The sequence below is a fragment of the Schistocerca nitens genome, chromosome 4, assembly GCF_023898315.1.
Source record: "Schistocerca nitens isolate TAMUIC-IGC-003100 chromosome 4, iqSchNite1.1, whole genome shotgun sequence".
Taxonomy (NCBI): domain Eukaryota; kingdom Metazoa; phylum Arthropoda; class Insecta; order Orthoptera; family Acrididae; genus Schistocerca; species Schistocerca nitens.
In genome coordinates, this window is record NC_064617.1 from 971,983,648 (window position 1) to 972,006,959 (window position 23,312).

Genomic DNA, 23,312 nt, shown 5'->3' on the forward strand with positions numbered 1-23,312 from the left:
AAGTGAAATTCACAAGTTTTCTAACAAAGACCTGAATGCTAAAATCTGAACGCTTTAGTCGATCTTAACGATCATTTCCTATAGAAGCGCATCATTAAATTGACAAATGTTGTAAATATCAACTTTGTAACTTCATTTGTTTAAAAGATATAGTAAATTTAAACTATCAGTATTTTCAGCTAAGCATCTGATCATCGTTTCCTGCACACAAAGCACATTGAACGGTGACAGCATGACACCTTATTGAATCATTAGGTAATAGAATATTTGTTGTAAAGTTTAGAGCATAATACTTACTTTTGTTGTGTATTTATTTCTCAGAAAGCACATTGGTGCAAGGCTACTGGCCGTGACATTCCAAGGTAGGAAGGAAATTGTATCGGTTTTATGTAACAGAATTTAATGTTTATTATGTAATGGATATTATTGTTACTTTGTTTAGAACGTAAAAGTGGTCAACTTATGATTATTTAAATATCTTAAAATGTACAATAGTGTAGAATAAGCTGTAGCGAATCAGATGGACGGCTTGAGGAAAGGGAACTGCCCTAGTCAGCTGAGCGAGGATGTTCGGCGCGCGGGAAGCTCGGCCGGGGACGGGCAGAGGGACACCGCTGGTGGAGACGCGAAAGCGGACGGTCGGCCTTTAGCCAGCTAGGAAGTGAAACGACTTAGAAAATTTCGCCTTGTGTGGTATCGCGGGACTTGGTCTCTGAGCGGTGAGCAGCCGCGAGCCTGGAGTGAACTCTAAATTTTCGTGTAAATATCGAGGTGGAGTATTGTGTTTCGCGATGAGAAAGTGAATGACCCAGCTGTGTCAAATGGATATGCGCTCGAGTGTAACAGTAACTCTAAATACGGCCACTTCCCCATTAGTTTGCTTTCTGAGTAAACATTATTGTAACCAAATCGCAATCATTTTTGGGTAGTTAATTTAGCTCCAAATATTATTATTACTATTTTTATATGTTACATTAACGTTGTATGTTCCATACAATTTTGCAAAATTTCCATCAGCCAGACAATTTAACCAAAGGGTCACAAGTGTCTAATTTAGGGCGTATAATGCGACACGTGCGGTTCAGCCCCTAGACGAGTTTGAGCCAAGAAATTTCGACGAAGAGGAATCGCTTGTGAGCCTTAACATCTTTGGGATGTTAGCTCGCAGATTTCAATTTTGACAGCACTGTAAGTAGGCTGTTTAGGTTTTTTATTGGTAACGCCACCTCTGTATGAAAATCACTGGCTGTGCTGTGTGCAGTCTGTGGCTGCTTTGCATTGTTGTAATACTCGCCATTGTAGTGTTAGGCAGCTGGCTGTGAACAGCGCGTAGCGTTGCGCAGTTGGAGGTGAGCCGCCAGCAGTGGTGGATGTGGGGAGAGAGATGGCGGAGTTTTGAAATTTGTCATGAACTGCTATATATATATATATATATATATATATATATATATATATGTGTGTGTGTGTGATGATATCAAGGTAAATACATTGTTTGTTCTCAATTAATATCTTTCATTTGCTAACTATCCCTATCAGTAGTTAGTGCCTTCCATAGTTTGAATCTTTTATTTAGCTGGCAGTAGTGGCGCTAGCTGTATTGCAGTAGTGGGAGTAACCAAGATTTTTGTGAGGTAAGTGATTTGTGAAAAGTACAGGTTAATGTTAGTCAGGGCCATTCTCTTGTAGAGATTATTGAAAGTCAGATTGCGTTGCGCTAAAAATATTGTGCGTCAGTTTAAGCACAGTCGTGTATAAAAGGTTCAAAGGGGACGTTTCAGCACCTGGTCACAATAGTCAAGATTAGGTATTTTTTGTATGATAAATTTATTAATATTGCATACCAATGTTTTGTTCTGATAGTGTATTAATTCTGTAAATATTAGCAACTCCAATTTACTGTAATGTATTCACATATGTTGACAATGTCCTGATAAATGGTCAGAGAAGTGATTATTATACTCAAATGCTGTATCTTTTTTATGTTATACTTTCTGACATGTTCCAGATCCATGAGGATCATCTAATTTTTGGATCTATGGAACGTAAACTGAATCTAATCTCATGTAATCTAAAACTGGCCCGAGATGGTGATGTGCCCCTCCACTGCTAACACGTACGACAAGTAGTCATGAAGTTTTAATTATCAGCTCGAAAAAATAAAGCTGTATGATTAATTTTTGTTTGTTTCCGGTACCTGTTTGCGGTCGTTGTACACAACTAAATCTCCGCGGTACGGTAGAATGTCGCTGGAGGAGCCAAATCAAAATGTTGTACCTTGGTGATGAAATGGAGGATCTGTGGTAAGCCGTTTTCTTTACTTGAAGGAGAGCAACGATGTAACAATTTGTGCTGAGTTGGCGGAACTCTACGCCAGCGATACACCGTCATGCGGCCCAACGTTTAGTTGGTGCAGATGCTTCCAGCGTGGTCAAAGAAGAGACAGACCACCTCTCTGTCAAGAACCGGAAACTACAAGAGAAGTGGAGACACTAGTCAAACACTACCGGATCTGAGAAGCTAGGCGACAGTGGGAAAGGTGAAAACCAGTCACGTATCAGCTTTCAACATCTCGTAAGACATATTGGATGTGACGGAAGTCGTCACCCGTTGAGTTCCGCGACTACTCAAACCCACCGAGAAAGCCCACCGAAACGAAACGGCAATGGAAGTGTTGCAACTGTGTCAGGTCGATCCAAATGACTTCTTTGACCAGCTAATCACTGTGGACGAGTGCTGGGTGTATCAGGGTGACCCCGAGACAAAGGGGCAAAGCAAGCGGTGGAAATGTGTGAATTCATCATCGCTGAAATATGCGAAACCCAAAAATAATAGGGAAAAGTGGTGCTGAGTGTTTTTTTCGACCAACCGCCAAGCAAGAAAAAATAACACAGCTCTGTTAAATACGCAGCGTCATAATCCGGCAGTTCTAAAACTTAAAAATTACTTGCGTACGTCACGAAATCTGTCTCATTGTTTAATATATCTGGGGAAAAGGTTTGCATCATCTCGATTCCGAGAGTTCCGGAACCTGTACTAAAAATTGGAATAGAGATCAACACAAACATCATTTCCGCCCTTTTTATTGCTCATGAAAGACACACATTGCGTGTTGTACTAACATACAGCGAGAGCTTCAGAGGTGGTCCAGATTGTTGTACACACCTCTAATACCCAGTAGCACGTCCTCTTGAATTGATATATGGCTGTATTCGTTCTGGCATACTATACACAAGTTCATCAAGGCACTGTTGGTCCAGATTGTCCCACTCCTCAATGGCGATTCGGCGTAGATCCCTCAGAATGGTTGGTGGGTCACGTCGTCCATAAACAGCCCTTTTCAATCTATCGCAGGCATGTTCGATAGGGTTCATGTGTGGAGAACATGCCGTCCACTCTAGTCGAGAGATGTCGTTATCCTGAAGGAAATCATTCACAAAATGTGCACGATGGAGGCGCGAATTGTCGGCTATGAAGACGAATGCCTCGCCAATATGCTGTCGATATGGTTGCACTATCGGTCGGAGGATGGCATTCACGTATCGTACAGCCGTTACGGCGCCTTCCATGATCGCAAGCGGCGTACGTCGGCCCCACATAATGCCACCCCAAGACAGCAGGGAACCTCCACCTTGCTGCACTCGCTGGACAGTGTGTCTAAGGCGTTCAGCCTGACCGGGTTGCCTCCAAACACATCTCCGATGATTGTCTGGTTGAAGGCATATACGATACCCATCGGTGAAGAGAACGTGATGCCAATCCTGAGCGGTCCATTCGGCATGTTGTTGGGTCTATCTGTACCGCGTTGCATGCTGTCGTGGTTACAAAGATGGACTTCGCCATGGACGTCGGGAGTGAAGTTGCTCATCGTGCATCCTATTGCGCACAGTTTGTGTCATAACACGACGTCCTGTGGCTGCACGAAAAGAATTATTTACCTTGGTGGCGTTGGTGTCAGGGTTCCTCCGAGCCATAATCCGTAGGTAGCGGTCGTCCACTGCAGTAGTAGCCTTGGGCGCATTCGCAAGGCTTGTCATCGACAGTTCCTGTCTCTCTGTATCTCCTCCATGTCCGAACAACATCACTTTGGTTCACTCCGAGACGCCTGGTTCAAATGGCTCTGAGCACTATGGGACTTAACTGCTGTAGTCATCAGTCGCCTAGATCTTAGAACTACTTAAACCTAACTAACCTAAGGACATCACACACATCCATGGCCGAGGCAGGATTCGAACCTGCGACCGTAGCGGTCACGCTGTTCCAGACTGAAGCGCCTAGAACCGCTCGGCCACACCGGCCGGCGAGACGCCTGGACACTGCCCTTGTTGAGAGCCGTTCCTGGTACAAAGTAACAATGCAGACGCCATCGAACCGCAGTATTGGCCGTGTACGTCTAGGCATGGTTGAACTAGAGACAACACGAGCCGTGTACCTCCTTCCTGGTGGAATGACTGGAACTGATCGTCTGTCGGACCCCCTCCGCTGCTCATGCATGGTTGTTTACATCTTTGGGCGCGTTTAGTGACATCTCTGAACAGTCAAAGGGACTGTGTCTGTGATACAGTATCCACAGTCAAGGTCTGTCTTCAGGAGTTCTGGGAACCGGGGTGATGCAATACTTTTTTGATGTGTGTATTTAATTGTCCGGGATTTATTTTGGGGTTTCTGCCTTACAAGGTAATTGTCCAACCCAACATGTCGAAATCCACCCAGAAACTTTTTACACAGGAAGAATACAACGAAAGAAATGCACTGTCAAAATTTGGCTGCAACGACGCATTGTAATTATTTTTTAAATAATTTTTGAAGTTATTCGATTTCACCGCACGAAGAACAACTTGTGACAGCTATCTGTACAACCCTTTGCTGCCTAGCATACGATCGGCCTTGACAAAAGAGCGTAGCACCGCGTAGTTTAGCGTTGCACAAATATCTAGGGTGACGCGTGCTAATTGGAATCTCGTAAACTCTACAAAAAATGAACGTATCATTAATGTTTTGAATATGGCGCAGTTCATACCTGCAGCTAAACTGTTGCAGATGTAATTCTTATAAAGGTGAATAACAGAGGAAAATAAATCAAGGCAGGGTCTTATGTTAAAGTCGACCTTTATCAGTCAGGATTTTAATTTGTCGAAATGAAATATTTCTTACACATAAAGCGTTTTATAACAAGTCAATTTGATAATTTTTGAATAATACATATTTTAATAACAATGAAACAGCTCCTTTTTTATTCCCCACAGCCGTCTCAATAAAGTGAAGTGTCATTTGAATAACGAAAAGAAACTTTTCCTTTCACCACGAACATCTGACGAAAGAAAACTTGATGCATTGGGGCACATCACAGCAATTACTAGTTGTATTTAGACAGAATTGCAGTGGATTAAGAAATGATCCTAGCCGAGCCGGCCGAGGTGGCCGAGCGGTTCTAGGCGCTTCAGTCTGGAACCGCGCGACCGCTAGGGTCGCAGGTTCGAATCCTGCCTCGGGCATGGATGTGTGTGATGTCCTTCGGTTAGTTAGGTTTAAGTAGTTCTAAGTTCTAGGGGACTGATGACCTCAGATGTTAAGTCCCATAGTGCTCAGAGCCATTTGAACCATTTGATCCTAGTCGCTGCTCTGCTTATCATGCTGCATATCAGGCATACTTAATGAAATTCGTAAGACGTGCCGATGGAAACTGATAATGCACAAATGACTGAAATTTAAGAGTACTGTTCCCATACTAAACCCAAATGGTGCGTATAACACTATTTTTTGTGGTTCGTCTATATTTTTTATAATTTTTTCTTTAAAATTTTCTTATATTGGTACTATATTTTCTGTATATTCAAAGTAAAGTGTACTATAATGGAGACTGAAGTTCTTTCCATTGTATGTGAATAATGTGGGTAAAAGACTATGTCAATTGGTTATAACGTTAAATAATTTTCTGTTGACATTTGTATTTAAAAATATTTGTGTGTATAAACTATTCATATTGATGTAAGTTTGACAATTGTATGAAATGGTCACGCTTAGGGACTATGTAAGAAATAGGTGTTATGTAAAAGCCAGTGTGCTTTTGTTTGAAACGGAAGTGGCTCTGAGAAGTGGAAAAGGTGGCAAGGGCGAAATGGCGCGCTACCTAGAGCAAGCGCGGGAAGTAAGTCACACAGTCTGTAGGCGGCAGTGATTGAGGCAATACCCTTGTGGAGCAGGAGAAGCTTTTCCTGCAAAATTGCACAGAAATGCCTCGGATGGAGACTACAAACGGCTTACGGCATAGCCGAGAGTTTTTGAGCCACTGTATGCAAAATTGAACGATGCCAAGAAGAGAAATTGAGCCCATACAGCAAGATACTAGCAAGCTGTACTATCAGAGTGTAGCCGATATAATTGTCCGCCACACCCAAGCCTACAGCCACCAGGTAAGATATATTTGTGTTTTACTTTTGTACAGCGTGAACCATTAATTTAAACTGTGTTTCAATAATCATTCTTGAACTTTTAAAGAAACTGGTTTACCCTGTTACTTCATCCTAATCACACACCTATATAGGGTTCTTTACTGGTGTTTGATTAATGCGAGTATCCTGTTTTACAGACTTATGAAGTGCCAAGTTAATATAAAGAGGCATCATTTAAATTGTTTTTGTGTAAATAATGAGAAGATTTTCTTAACTATTGCGGTTTGAAATTAATCCTGAACTACTATTGATGTCAAACCAGAGCTACACCATGATGATTTTCATCCGTCCACAAACGTTCGTCGTGAAAATTTGCTATTCCGTATCTTCCAAATGTTGCGCCGTGTGTTAACGTGACTTAAGACGCAAATAACGGGAAAGCAGTTTGAGCAACAAACCGACTGCTCAAGTTCTCCCGTGGCTGTGATATATAGCGAAAAAACGTTGAAGATCATACAGATGGATCGGCAGCTCGTGAAGTGTTGTCCATGTGATGCCACGAGGTGTATCATATGATAAGAGTGCTGATACCTACATCTTCGTCGACAGCCTGCAGAATACGTTCTATCCGTTAGGTGTATGGGCGAATCCCAGTTTTTATTTAGCTATTTTTCGTGAATTTACGAAACTTCTTTCAGAAACGAGCAAAGCGTTTAACACATCAGCACAACAGTAACCATTGGTGCTGCGGGCCATAAAAGTCGTATCTGCCTGAGAAGGACATTAATTGGGTCAAATGGCTCTGAGCACTATGGGACTTAACTTCTGAGGTCATCAGTCCCCTAGAACTTAGAACTACTTAAACCTAACTAACCTAACAACATCACACACATCCCGAGATTAATTTCCTGCCTTGATTAAATGGAACATTTAGCAGGTAACTCATTACTCACTACCCGCGCGAAATGTTAAAGACAGACTAAGCTCAAACATACACAAATGTCAAATCTATACACGTCTCCATTTCCTTCTGTCTACTCGTATATGAATTTAAGTCTCTCACCACAGATTCCATCTGTATGTTTAGTATAAACAAAGGAACTATTGTAGGAATTTTGGTTCGGTTTTCACTAATAAATAGACTGCTTCATGGGGAAAGTTTCGTTGTATAATTTATAAATACTTAGTAAAGTTGGCTGAACTGTGAGGAATTTAAGTCACCTGCCGCTGTGAAAACAATGTGATTGCCATCTAGCGCTGAATGGCACAACTTCTTGGGAGCACCCATAAGTATTATAAATTGAGGTCTCTTGCGACGTTTTTCTGTCTGAATGTGAAGGGTAATCTCAAGAACTATTACAGGGCTTTTAACACAATTTTCACAAATAGAGGCCAACACGAGCTATATCTAACTTCCTAAATGAACTGCGAAGTAGGACGTGTTAAATATTAAGCTGATAAGAACAGATTTTTTAGTTTAGTGTTAAAGGTCAAGGGGTGTGAAGACAAATGCAGAAAGGGTCGCAGAAGAAATGTAGCTCGTGCCGGAATGGCGCTGCAGTCGAGTGACCAGCAACTGGCTTTAGTTTCCATCACCATTCATTGCCACGAGATGTCACTCCAAAAGCCAATTAAACGTGGAAGAGATAACATTCGTGCCTCTTGAGAAATTTCCTGGGAAGCACTGCTTAAATCATTTAAGCTTAAGGGGCTCCGGAAAGGCTCAAAATCATGAAAAGTTCAATTTTTACTTTTTTGCGTTTTCTGAATCTGCAGACTATTACCTTTTAATAGATATATAATTTATTCAATTCCGAAGACAACAACTATTTTTAAATTTTTTTTGAAATGTGTTCTACATGGGCGTGACTCACTGTGGCGCTGTTAAACTGCTGTCAAATGGTGTTATTATTAACGTCCGTGTTCATCAGGTACATTTTAGTGATGTGAGATAAAGTATGTGTTGTGGCTAACCTGTGATGGTTCAATATATATCGCTGGTGTGATTGTAGATTGTTTCATGTTTATTTACTCTGTCGTTATCTCGAAAATACTCGTAATTAATTCTGTTTCTTGAGTCTCTGTTTTGTTGAAGTGTAATAATGAGTAAAAGTAAAGTTATTAGAAATCCTCTGAAGGCTTTTAAGAAAAGGAGAAATGTTGGAAAGCCAAAGGTATGTGTTATTACTGTAAACAATAAAGATGATGAAAATCGCCAACATAGCTTGTGTCCCAAAGAAGAAGACAGTTGGTGTAAATATAACAAAGGATTGCTAACTGGTGAAGTGTACACTCATAAGCATAGTCTGCCTCATGCAATAATGGAGGTGATAAAACGTATTTTCAGAGACTTAGCAGCACCTGAACTGTTGAAAAAGTGTATTCACGGAAAAACTCAAAACCCCAATGAAAGTGTAAATAGTGTTATATGGTCGAGAATCCCCAAGACTGTATTTGTTGGAATAGAAACACTTCACTTTGGTGTGTATGATGCTGTTGCGACTTTCAATGATGGCAACATTATAAGGTGCAAGGTATTTAGAAATATGGGAATGAAGATAGGTTCTAACATGGTACGAGCGATGCTTGCTTTAGACAAGGAACGCCTTCGGGCTGCAGACAGGGCTGTAAAGAGTCTAGAAATACAAGCAAGAGTAAACAGGAGGAGGAACAAGAGGAAGCTGGAGGAGGAGTTTGCAGAGGATGAAGATAATCCATCCTGTGGACCTGGAATGCACTAAAAAGTTAATCCAATCTTTGTCACTCGATTCCCAAAACTTTTATTTTCTCATACTAATTACATGTTTTCTAAGGATCTTCCAAACATATTTGTTTCAAACTTTCAGTAAATGTTACACAGTACCTTCTGCATAATTTAACACAGCTTTTTTCCAAAAAACTGTATATTTTTGAATATATAAATAAAAAATTGCAAAAAAATGTTGTGAATTTTCATTACAATTGAAAAAAAATCATCTTTAATAACTGAACTAAAGTTTTGTAAAATCCCTGTGTTAAGTTGTAGCCCATATTCTAATAAATAATCTGTAAAAAGTTCAACTTCCTACCTCAAATACTTTGTGAGGAAAGATGTAATTTATAAGCGTTATTTTAACATTGCAAGTATAGGGCGTTCCGGAGCCCCTTAAGCGAGCAGTCCTCTTGGAAATTTCAAAAAATCGATTTTTTGTGTAAAATGTTCTCAGGGGTGTCTACTTTGTTGTAATGTACATCCCAAGTTCTCCCGAAACTCCATTATCCAGTTTCGAGGCGTTTTGTGAAAAGAGGTGGGAAAATAGTCAACATCACGGCAATTGTGGCAGCTTGTAATATGAATTTCGGCCTAAAGGGCATTACGGAAATTATGAAAGTGCTCAAAATTGAGATTAGACCAGCCTGTTACAAAAGCCTATCGAGCGAGCAGGGAAGCGAGTGACAGGAACTGCTAAAGAGTCACGAATAAGATGGATTAGGACCTCTTTCTGGATCTAAAACTATCTCTGTTGGTCCAGGGATCAATGAGTAATTTAACTATAAAATATGTAACCAAAAACTTTAATCTCGTTTTTCTCCAATTTTTTTCAAATTTCTGGGAACATAACTTGAGAATGGCAAATACGATTTTGATCGGAATTTGTTACTGAGATCGCTAAATAGATTTCTCTGTCAGCATACATAACGGTTTTCCTATATTTTCTAAAGTTAATTGACGGTGCATCCTTACGTCTCAGTTTTTTTGGGGAAAAATATGCCATTTATTTCGACACATCAGCTTGTAATATGAATTTCGGCCTAAAGGGCATTACGGAAATTATGAAAGTGCTCAGAATTGAGATTAGACCAGCCTGTTACAAAAGCCTATCGAGCGAGCAGGGAAGCGAGTGACAGGAACTGCTAAAGAGTCACGAAAAAGATGGATTAGGACCTCTTTCTGGATCTAAAACTATCTCTGTTGGTCCAGCGATCAATGAGTAATTTAACTATAAAATATGTAACCGAAAACTTTAATCTCGTTTTTCTCCAAATTTTTTTCAAATTTCTGGGGAACATAACTTGAGAATGGCAAATACGATTTTGATCGGAATTCGTTACTGAGATCGCTAAATAGATTTCTCTGTCAGCATACATAACGGTTTTCCTATATTTTCTAAAGTTAATTGACGGTGCATCCTTACGTCTCAGTTTTTTTGGGGAAAAATATGCCATTTATTTCGACACATCACAATCCCTTTAGAACTTAACATTTTTTTATTATCCTGTTGAAACTTCCCCTTTGAAAAATTAAGAATGACAGTGCTGGAAAAACTCTTAAGTTATCTGATTTTCAAACAGCTGAGCAAAACTGAACATACTCAGACATCTCTCTCTTTACTAATTCTCGTCATCACTAAGCTTACACACAATATCTTTTAGCGCAACGCAGTCTGGCTTTCAATACTCCCTACAAAATAATGGCCATGGCTAACAATAACCTATACCTTTCATGATTCACTTACCTTACAAAAATCTTCGTTACTCGAACTGCTGCAATACAGCAAGCGCCAATACTGTCAGCTAAATAAAAGATTCTAACCACTGAAGGCACTAACTACTGATAGGCATAGTTAGCAAATGAAAGATTTTGATATAGAACAAACAATGTATTTACCTTAATAGTGTTCATGATATCCAGTCTTACAAATTTCCTTTTTCTGACGGACACGCGTCCAGATCGTCCGCTCACATTAGTATCTCAAAACTCTGGCATCTCTCTCCCCACATCCACCACTGCTGGCGGCTGACCAACTGCCCAACGCTACCCGCTGTTCACATCCAACTGCCCAACACTACTCTAGCGGATATTCCAACAATGAGTCCAACCAGCCACAGACTGCATACAGCGCAGTAAGCGATTTTCATAGACAGCACTACGTGGCATTACCAACATAAAAACCTAAACAGCCTACTTACACTGTGTATACCGATGGAAAATATTGAAAATGACTTATATGAAATTAGTTAGTTCAGGTTCAGTAGGAGGGCTTCGAAAATTCCCACCGCTGACCAATGTGATGGCTGCAAGGGATTACAGATAACGTCCAATGTAGACACAAAAATGATTTCTTAAAGACAAAACTATAACGAATAAAACATATCTACAGATTTGGCATTACTTTTTATTTTACTTGAAAAATCACGAAAATCGCCTACTTTTCACGGGTTCAATGAGTAATACACCCTTAATAGATGACATTCAGCTACCTAACGTTGTTTTCGAAATTTTAATCACGTCTCTACGTGGTGGATCGTAAACAAAACTAGTGTTACGACCCCCCAGGGGCTCAGCATTCATTTGCTGAGTACGGGCTTGGCGACCCCGAGGTCCTGAGCTGGGGACTGGTCAGCACCGCCAGTCTCCTGTCACCGTAAACCCCGGACATGCTTCAGCGACCACCGCATGGCGCAGCGGTGGAATGTTGTGTGCTGCGGGGAATGGTAATCTTGGCTTGACCGCCTGGATTGCGAGGAAGGTAAACCTCTATAAAAACCCCTCAATCTTACGGTGTGCTGCGCGCCTATAAGATGCATGGCTGTTGGGGTGTAACAGTCGCAAGCGGGCAACCTCTGGGGCACCTGCCGCACCCCAGTTGTATACGGCTTACTCAGGCACGCGGGGCTCTGTCTGAGCAGACCTTTAGTTCCCTAGCTGCTCGTGGGACCGCTATGGACCCTTCGACCTCTACGTTTCCCCCTACAAGTGGATCGGGTGGGCCACTGGTAGGAAAACACACCCAATCGAAAAAGCGACTTCGTGCTGGGAGTCCTCCAGCGCCTGGTGTTACTAGAGATTTATCGGACTGTCGTAACAGAGCACATGCTGATATCCAGAATGTGTTTTTGATTGTCAAACGGAAGGAAGGTAGCTTTGAGAGAGTTTCTCCCTTTTACATTCACAAGGGTCTTGAGGGAATTGCAGGAACACTGAAATCTGCGAAGCGTCTGCGCAATGGGACTCTGTTAGTTGAAACTTCTAGTTCCCGTCAAGTCACTTCTCTTAGGAAAGCAACCTGTCTCGGAGAGTACGCTATCGAGACCGAGCTCCACTCCACTTTGAACTATAGTAAGGGTGTTGTGACATGTAGGGACTTGGTGGATATCCCCAAAGACGAGTTGAAATCTGAGTGGGCTGACGAAGGTATTGTCGACGTGCAGCATATTATGAAACGAGTCGATGGGGACCTAGTCAAATCCGACTCGTTTATTCTCACGTTCAATTGCCCGAGACTCCCAGAGCATGTTAAAGCGGGTTTCTTACGTTTGCCAGTACGGCCATATTTCCCCAACCCAATGCGCTGTTTTAAATGTCAGCGCTTTGGGCATACTACGTTGGGGTGCAATGGGATAGCCACTTGTGGTAAATGTGGTCAGCCTGCCCATGAAGGAGCCGATTGTTCATCGCCTGTGAAGTGCGTGAATTGCTCTGGGAGTCACCCTGTCTGGAGCCGGGTCTGCCCCATCTATCTCGAGGAACGGAAGATACAGGAGATCAAAACATCTAAGCGCATCCGCTATGGTGAGGCCAAGAAGCTCTTTAAGGCCATGCAGCCTCCTGTGTTTACAACATCTTTCGCTTCCACTCTGCAGAAACCGGTACAGTTGGCCACTGTTGCTACACAAACGGAGGTTGCTAGTGTTAGCACTAATACCTGCGTTTGTCAGTGCACTTGTGCTGCTGCGGTTGTTTTGCAACCTGCAGCTCTCCCCACAACGTCGGACAAGGCCGCGGTTGCTGACATTGGGGTACTTCCTGCCCCTCCCCATATGGCACCTTCTGCCCAGGCGAGTAAAGCTCCAACTGTTGACAAGGTTCTGCATTCTAAGCCCCCCAAGACGAAGACGCCGAAGGTGAAGGTTTTGCCACCTGAGGAGACTAGTCAGGGTCAGTCCGATGACGATGCCATCGTACTGTCTGACATCTCCCTCGGGTCGCCATCGGAACTGATGGACATTGATGTCGACCGGGGGCGATCTTCTCGCCCCAGGAATAAATCTCCGGCCAGTACGGGCTCTCCTCCAAAGCACAGAGGCAGGGTGAAAGTTCAGCCACCCTGATCACTGGCTCCCATATTACAGTGGAACCTGAATGGGTTCAGGACGCATGTGGCCGCATGACAACTCCTTGTACGAGAGCGCCCCTTGTGCTTATGTCTCCAAGAGACACATTTCCGGGCCACTGATGCTCCTTCTTTACGGGGCTATACCGTGTATCGAAAAGATGATCTGATGGGGGAAAGGGAAAAGGGTGGTGTTGCGGTTTTTGTCCGTGACACGCACCACTCATCTGAGCTCCCTCTCGTTGCGGACTTGCAAGCAGTTGCAGTTGACCTTCTTGTGGGGCGGAGGCTCACAATCTGTTCCGTTTACTTACCGCCTCAGGATGCAATGGACTCTAGGGCTCTCACAGACCTTATTACCCAACTCCCCCGCCCATTTCTCCTTCTGGGGGACTTCAATGCTCATAATGTGTTATGGGGCTCTACGACTACTTGCCCCAGGGGTCGCATTCTGGAAAGCCTCATGATGTCTGAAGAACTGTGCATCCTCAACTCTGGTGCTCCCACTCATTTCTGTACTGCTTCTGGGTCGTCGTCAGCTATTGACCTTTCCTTTTGCTCTCCAGCACTCGCGGATTCTGCTCTGTGGGAGGTTGCCGCTGACCTCCATTCTAGTGACCACTTCCCCCTTTGGATACGCCTCCTGGATGAGACTGTGGCATTACCAGTGCCGCTCAGGTGGCACCTCTGCAGAGCTGACTGGACACTTTTCAGCGATTTAGCTGTTTTGGAACACCGTGCCAGCGTCCACGAATGGGTCGACCATGTTACAGCCGTGATCTCCCATGCTGCTGAATTGTCGATCCCACGGTCCTCAAGTCATCCGAAGAGGCGCCCTGTCCCTCGGTGGACCACTGAGTGCCGCTCAGCCATCCGAGCCCGCCGTGCAGCTCTGCGCCGCTTCAAGTGCCGTCCCTCAGCTGACAATCTTGCGGCCTTTCGGGTGGCAAGGGCCAAGGCGCGGCGAGTGATTAAAGAGAGCAAACGACGGTCATGGCAATCGTTCCTGAACTCCATCTCCCGCTCCACTAGTTCTACAAAAGTATGGGAAGCCATCAGGAGGCTTTCCGGGAAACGCAGCCAACTACCTGTCACGGCATTGCTGCATCAGGGTTGTCTAGTCACGGCGCCGAGAGACATTGCCCAGACACTGGCCATGCATTTTGCCGAATCTACTGCCACTATTAACTGTGATCCAGATTTCTGCCGCTACCGCACTGCCATCGAGAGGGATCACTTGGACTTCCGGTCTCCAAATTCTGAACCCTACAACTGCCCCTTCACAATGTGGGAACTGGATTCGGCGCTGTCTGTGGCTCATGATACTGCGCCAGGTGATGATCAAATCCTGTACAGCATGCTGCAGCATTTGTTACTGCCATCCAAGGAAGTACTCCTGAATTGTTTTAATATGATATGGTCATCCGGCACGTTCCCTGACTCGTGGAGGGAGGCGATTTTGATTCCCCTCCTCAAACCGGGGAAGGACCGAACGCATCCCAGTAGTTATCGGAGTATTGCTTTGACGAGCTGTGTCGGGAAGACATTGGAACGCATGGTCAACTTCGCCTGGTTTGGCTGCTCGAGACCAGGCAGCTCCTTAGCCACTCTCAGTGTGGCTTTCGGAGACGTCGTTCAACTATAGACAACTTGACACTGCTTGAGGCGGCCATCCAGCAGGCCTTCCTACGTAACCAGCATTGTCTAGGTGTATTCTTTGACATTAATAAGGCGTATGACACTACTTGGCGCCGCCTTATCCTCAATCAACTCCATCAGTGGGGCTTTCGTGGCCATCTCCCCATCTTCATTCGGTCCTTTCTTTCCCGCCGCCTCTTTCGATATCGGGTTGGTAATGTGCTATCTGATTTGTACGTGCAGGAGAATGGTGTTCCTCAGGGAAGCATTTTAAGTGTCACCCCCTTTGCCGTCGCCATTAACAGTATCACGTCCACTATCCGGAGTCCTGCCCAGTGCTCCCTGTTTGTGGACGATTTTGTTGTTTCTGTTCTTCCTCCAGTATTGTCACTGCTAGTCGGCATCTGCAGCTTACGATAAAGCGATTAGAGGCATGGACTGCGAAGACGGGTTTTACTTTTTCTGCAGACAAATGTGTGTGTGTGTTCATTTTAATCGTTCTCGACGTGCTTTTACCTCCCCTGAATTGCGTCTGAGGGACACCATTCTTCCTTTTAGAGACACTGTAAGGTTCCTGGGCCTCACTTTTGATTCCAAGTTGTCGTGGTTGCCTCACCTTAAAGACCTCAAGGTGCGGGCCCTGAAGGCGCTGAATATTTTGAAGTGCCTGAGCCATCGGTCCTGGGGAGCAGATCGGGCGCGTCTGCTGCAGTTTTATAGGGCTTTCGTCCGGTCGCGTCTCGACTATGGATGCACCGTGTATGGGTCAGCGAGGCCTTCGTATCTGAAGATTCTTGACGCAGTACACCATGAGGGTATCAGGCGGGCTACTGGTGCCTTCCGTACCAGTCCCATCCCCAGCCTGTGTGCTGAGGCAGGGGAACCGCCGCTCGCCATCCGGCGCAAACTCCTCATGGTGCGACGGGTGTGTCAATTCCTTGCCTGTCCTACCTCCCCTGCATACCCTACTGTTGCCCGACCGCCTATGGAACGTCTCTTTTCCAGTCGTCCAAGGGCAACGAGACCATTTGGGATTCGTGCCAAGCATTTGCTTGAGTCCCTTGGTGTGGAGCGTGTGGCACCCCAACTCCAGGGTTTTACCCACCTGCCTCCCTGGTTGCTCCAGAGGCCCAGCGTCCTTTTAGACTTGTCAGAGTACCGGAGGAGCTGCACTCCTGCGTTTGTTTTTACCTCCTTATTTTACGATATTTTAAACCAGCATGCCGACCATGTACCAGTATTTACGGATGGCTCTAAACAGGGGGACTCTGTTGGTTGTGCTGTTGTTTTCCCTGATCGAGTCGTCAAGTTACGGCTTCCTGCAGCGTTTACCATCTTTGATGCCGAATTGTTTGCGATCTTGCGGGCATTGGAGCAGATGAGATGTGTTCCCAGTCTTAAGTTTCTCATCTGTTCTGACTCCCTGAGTGCCCTTCAGACCATGCAACACTTGTACCCAGCGGATACGGTCGTCCAGAACATCCATGATGCCCTACTCCACCTGCAACGGCAGGGGAAGGAGGTTTCTTTCTGCTGGCTGCCGGGGCACGTGGGTATTAGGGGAAACGAACTGGCGGATGTGGCTGCCAAAGATGCATGTTCCCTCCCTCACGTTGTTGAATGTGCCGTCCCCCTCCATGCTGTTACCTCCCTTTTGCGTTTTCGTGTTATGCGTCAATGGGAAGAGGAGTGGCTGGTAGTCGGTGAAAATAAGCTGCGTTTGGTCAAGGCCACCACGCGGCCATGGTGTACGTCCTACCAGTCATGCAGGCGGGATGAGGCTCTCCTCACTCGCCTCCGCATCGGGCACAGTCCCTTAACGCACGGTTTTTTACTCCGGCGGGAGGACCCCCCAATCTGCAGTGCTTGTGGCGTCCGAATTACTGTCCGCCACATTTTACTTGACTGTCTTTTATTCTCTGACCAGAGGGCGGTGGTTTCCTTGCCACCGGATTTGCCCTCTATTTTGCAAGACGACGCAACGACTGTGGTTAAGGTCTTACGGTTTTGTGTCCTGTCCAATTTGTTGCCTCGGATTTTAGGGAGAGGATTTTAATGTGCTGCTGGGTGACTGGCTCACCCAGGTTTTTGGTAAGAGGTCCGCCAGTCACGATTACCTACTTGTTTCACTTCGATTTCTGTTCTCTTTTCCTTGTATTTTCTTTCCATTTTTAGTGGGTTTCTTCTCCTCTTCTTTTGCCTCTGTATGTGAAGATTTGGAACTGCGTCCGGTCTGTGTCTTTTAGCCGTTCTCCTTGTTGGCTGTCCGTCTTCGTCCCTTCACCGCATGTGTTCCTGTTTCTATGCGTTTGGGCGCTGATGACCACGCTGTTTAGCGCCCGAAAACCTCAAACCACACACACACACACTATTGTTACGATAGACAAGTCGTCCAAGTAGAAACACTTAATGCTATCTGTGTGAAGCCGGGATGGTCACAAGTTTCGTATAATTGGCTACAAATATCAATTGTTGAATTTTACCTCAACACGAGTTGAATGTAAATAACCAGTCTAACAAATCAAAACCAAGAGCAGATGAAGAACACTCACATCCAGCAATCTGCTAATCAACTGCCATCGAGTTATTTCTATGAAAGTTTTCACAGCGAAAAGACAGAAAATACACAATTATAATTCAAGAAATTAATACATCCCGAAAATTAGTTCCTTTCTGATATGAGCAGTCTAATTTCTTTCCTGTCAGTGATTGAACACCAGTCTGTGGGCTGTGCAAGCCACTCCACATTATGTGGTGGAGCGTTCTTCTGGCACCACTATAATTTACTTTCTTCCCTGTTCCACTCACGACATGTGGTTGGAAAGAAAGAATGTGAATCAACCTCCGTGTGACACTTACTTGTTTGGTGGAGAATCTCGCTATAAAGTAATATTGTACATTCTTTGAGCTCTTTCCAGTGTATGGAAGATCGCGTTACAATTCACTAGCAACAAGGCGTTAAACATTAAATGAGGAAAATGTACTATACTCCGTTTAACATATGGCCTTTCGGCCGCGAATTCTTGTGAAACAAAAAAGCATACAACCTGGAAATAAAAGAAAACAAATCGTTTAATAATAAATGGTGAGATCCTGTCAGCTCAAATGTACTAAAGCGGCGGGTACGGCGACCACACAGGTGGCGAAAATATTGACATGTTCGCGTAATCACTTTGCCAGGTTTAAATACGATCCTGATTCACTTTCGCCACGGAAATAGAAAATAAACTGTTAGGCTCTATTTTGTGGCGTCCCACGCCCGCTTTAAACTCGTGGGCGGGCGCGAATGCAGCTGAGACGCCACATTGTTTCAGTACGGCCGCAGGGCCAACTTTAATTAACTCGTGAATTTATTGTCTTGTTATCTAGTGAGCTGAATGGCCCTCGTAGCAGCCCACAAAAACTCACCACACAATTCATATACGCAGGGGCGGCGCGGCCGCCTGTGCTGCCGCCAGTGTTCGGAGCATGAACTACAGCAGCGCGTGGCCAGGGCAACGATGCTGAGAAAATAAACAGCTCTGTGATCTTAAGTCCAGCATCAAAAAGACAGAAGCAGAAATTCTCCCATGTGGCTGTGTGGGCGTGACTCTTCTACTAAATAACATCGAATACCGACTGAAGACTTTTTCCGCCACTAATTTCACTTAACGAATAAAGATAACGTTTCTTGTTGAATATAGAATTATAACTCTGCCGTATTTTTCCTGTCTCCAAATCTACTTGCTATCTAGTTGGTTATGACAGCTATAGTCAAGCCTACACCTACTAGCCTGTCCTCATACAAACTGAATCACAAAAACAGTAGGCTATGCCAGTGACTCTCAGAAACGCCGTTATCCCCCCCCCCCCCCTCCTTAAATAATTTTTCTACCAAAATAATGGATTCAAGTCCTATCTTTGAGAGGTAAGCTTATCTTTCACACACATACACATACATATCATGCGCTATCCTCGTCCCTAGCAGAATGGTGAGCATGACTGTCTCCCCCGTGGGGGTCCCGCATTCGATTCCTGTACGGGTCGGGGATCTTATCTGCTCGGAGATCGAGTGTTGCGTTGCGTTGTCCTCAACCCCAAATGGTGTCTCCCAGCCAAAAATTCCATTCGATCATTTCGCTTCATAGCTTGTGCGCTCTCTCTCAATCATACAACTCAACAAGGTTTTCCGATGCCGTGTAACAATTTTAAAGAAACAGATGAATATAAAAAGATGAATGTTTAGACAAACTACCGTCCGCACGTTACTGCAAATATTTGCAAAACTAACAATTTTAAAAAATGTAAATCCACAGATTTGCTTGTATAATGACTCGTGCTAGCAGACGACTGCGAGAAATAATTCCGTTATACATTCATTACATCGCACTTCAAAACTACTTCATTAACTTTTTTCTGATCTCTTTTGGGTATCTGTATGAAATAATAAATGATATTGTTACGCTATTCAGTTGAGTGGTTTGTCGAATTCTGTTCCCAAGTTGTCACTCTTAATACGTCGCATAAATAAACGTTGTGGTACAAAGTTTCCAATAGTTGCACCGTCTTGCCTTGTCACCGCTGGCTTTCGTCAAAGACGAAACATATGTCAGAGAAGACATACTTTGAGATACGTAACATCGCTAACTCCGGAAGAAAATCTGTGAGCGCCGATACATAAAGACAAAATGGACGATCACCATAATGGTGTATCTCCAATGATTGATATACGTAAACAGCAGATTAAAATTCAGCGTGATAGGCTTTTGCGGTGGAAGTACACCGTTCGACAGTCTGAGACATGTTTTAAAGTCGCAACAAGCACGGGCGGATGCTGGGATAAGAATTTGACAGACAGTTTGTGCAAAACCTAGTAATAGTCAACAGTACACGCCCGTTCTAAGCTTATTTTATCAAAACGTATACATTTATTTTAATCCACACATACGCGCGTAAACTGCGAAAATTTCCCCTGTAATTTGTCAGCTTTTGTCTGTTTAAGCTTCACTCGATTGCTTAAAATATTACTCTCTTTTTAATAGATCCTTGAAGAGGAAATCACAGTTCGATACACTTCAGCTTCTAATTAATACGGTTCGCAGCTCTTATCAGAAATTCTCACTTCTTGAACTTCCAACTCCCACACAGCTCAAATTCACGAGCGTAATATTTTAATTATCTGCAGGTTGAGTATAGCAGTTGCCTCAATTTGCGTAATATAGTGATGCACAAATTTGCCATTCCACAGATTCCACATCGTCTTCGCTTAGCCAAGTGCAACCAAAAGCGTCTCTGCAGAATCACTCTCGAAATTACTCGTAGCGATAGTTTGAAGCTGTTACCAAAATTCTCAGAATGAAATTAAAATGCCCACATATCGCGTCCGCAACACTCACATACACGTTCCCCTCCCGACTCACATTCTCTTGTTTCAACAATAAAATCTTCACAGTCTCGACAACATTTTCCATAGATAAAATACCCTTCTGACTGGGCTATCACATTGCCTTACATATAAAATAACATTGTGACATGTGACCGCTCAATGTCATTCAATACGATCACGACGACACCCCTCGATCGACGTTAGCACTCGTGGTGTCACTCGCCTTCATACACGGCAGTGGACGTTTGAAAATTCGTGACGCTAGCTCAATGGTCGTCAATTGATTTAAATGTTATTCCCGGCTGACTCTTAATTCAATTACTGCCACGGGGGTGAGGAGAAAGAACACATCCTGGTGATACAGCATTGTGCGTATTTAGATGTTCGGTTAATCTGAATGGTTTGCAATGTTCCAGCGATTCTATTCGAACTCTATGCTGATGTACCGACAAGGACCATTCTCGCAGATAAACATGAAAGTACGTAATGGATGTTCAGTTTCTCAATACAGTTCGTCGCACTCACACATTATGTATCCGCTGTAAGAACAAATTTCATGCATTTACATTTTTGGTGTCCCACAATATTGGTTGGCTAAATATTATGACGATACATTGTATACAACTTCCACAGATATTGTTTATCATGTAGTCAAGACTACGTAATGAAGCCAAAATCGTGGATAAAATTGAAATGTAGTTAGTTTATTAACACTTTTCTTTTCACTAACTAAATATGAAATAGGAATCGGGATTGGAGGTGATGATCCTATCCTTCTTTTCAGTATTAGAATGGTCGATATCGTGTTCTGAATAACGCGTGTCATACAATGTCCAAAAATCGACACGACCCAGGCTCTCAATTCGGCACTTAAATGTTTATTCTTCGCTCTCGAAATATTCGATGTGATTGTCTTTCACACGCTGGGTTCAATTTAACGGTGTATGCACTGTTTTTAGTATTTTAGGTCCCCGTTAATTAATATCTGGTAGTTAATAAGCGAAGTATTTTTATGCTGGCGCGTTGTTTGTATCAGTTACCCCCGCAACCGTCCAAGGATAAGATTCTCTTAATGTTCCGCGCACACGCGTATCACAATTTTATAAAATGCAGAATTACGTAAACTATAGCTTTCCGTTGCGTACAACTTTCGTGTATTCCCCAACCATAATAGTTTCCCAAGAGTATTTTTCCCAGCTAACACAAAAGTTCGAATTATGTTGTCGGAATTATTTTCACTTCACCCGACAATAACCTTCTCTGATCACTTCGTCACACGTAATGTATTTTAAACGTGCTTGAAGAGTCTTTAAATAATCTCCTTAACGAATTTCGCAGTCGCGTACCACTTTTTCATCGACTAGCCCGATCGCGATAACTGAAGGTAGCGAGCTCAATAATGTGTTACATGTTCTTTTATATGTATTAAAAAAACAAACGCGCCCCTATATCTTTCTGTCCCGCTTGGTCTTTGCTACTTTGCTTTTTATTACTTTCCATTATATTGCTTCTTAGTAATACTGTGCAGTTATTAAAGTTTCGTATTACTTTCCCATTTTTAATTCTTCCAAAATAAAGTCTATTTATCCCCGATTTTAATTAATATTACGCTAATTGACACGCCTGCCCGCAAAGTACCGTTATAGACATCGCATTATAATTACAGCCTAGGCAATATTTACACATGACAAAAACAAGCGATTTAGTTAACGTCCAAAAGGACATCATTGGCTTTCGGGCTAAGGGTGGAAGTGTTTACAAAATGGGTGAGGTTGTAAATTGTTCGCGTGCCGTCGTGGTTAAAGTATTCTGTGCGAGGCAAAATGACGCTATCCAAAACCGGCGCCGTGAAAAATGTGACGCTCCGCGGGCCATAGGTAACAGGGGAGAACGACGGCTGCGGACATGTGTTTGGCTGAACTGACGTGGAACTGTTGAGCAGCTGACCCCCAAATGACCAAAGGGTCTACCAACAGTGGCTCGTCAACGATCGTTCGGGGAACATCACTGCGTATGGGTCTCTGCAACAGACGCCTAGTTGATGCTCTCATGTTTGTAACGCCGGAAATGCATATCCTCCTATTTCCATCTTTTGTACTATAAATTTTTTCCTTATTTTGTTACCTGAAGATATGACATTTCTGTGTCTTTATACACTCCTGGAAATGGAAAAAAGAACACATTGACACCGGTGTGTCAGACCCACCATACTTGCTCCGGACACTGCGAGAGGGCTGTACAAGCAATGATCACACGTACGGCACAGCGGACACACCAGGAACCGCGGTGTTGGCCGTCGAATGGCGCTAGCTGCGCAGCATTTGTGCACCGCCGCCGTCAGTGTCAGCCAGTTTGCCGTGGCATACGGAGCTCCATCGCAGTCTTTAATACTGGTAGGTTCAAAAATGGCTCTGAGCACTATGGGACTCAACTGCTGAGGTCATTAGTCCCCTAGAACTTAGAACTAGTTAAACCTAACTAACCTAAGGACATCACAAACATCCATGCCCGAGGCAGGATTCGAACCTGCGACCGTAGCGGTCTTGCGGTTCCAGACTGCAGCGCCTTTAACCGCACGGCCACTTCGGCCGGCTTAATACTGGTAGCATGCCGCGACAGCGTGGACGTGAACCGTATGTGCAGTTGACGGACTTTGAGCGAGGGCGTATAGTGGGCATGCGGGAGGCCGGGTGGACGTACCGCCGAATTGCTCAACACGTGGGGCGTGAGGTCTCCACAGTACATCGATGTTGTCGCCAGTGGTCGGCGGAAGGTGCACGTGCCCGTCGACCTGGGACCGGACCGCAGCGACGCACGGATGCACGC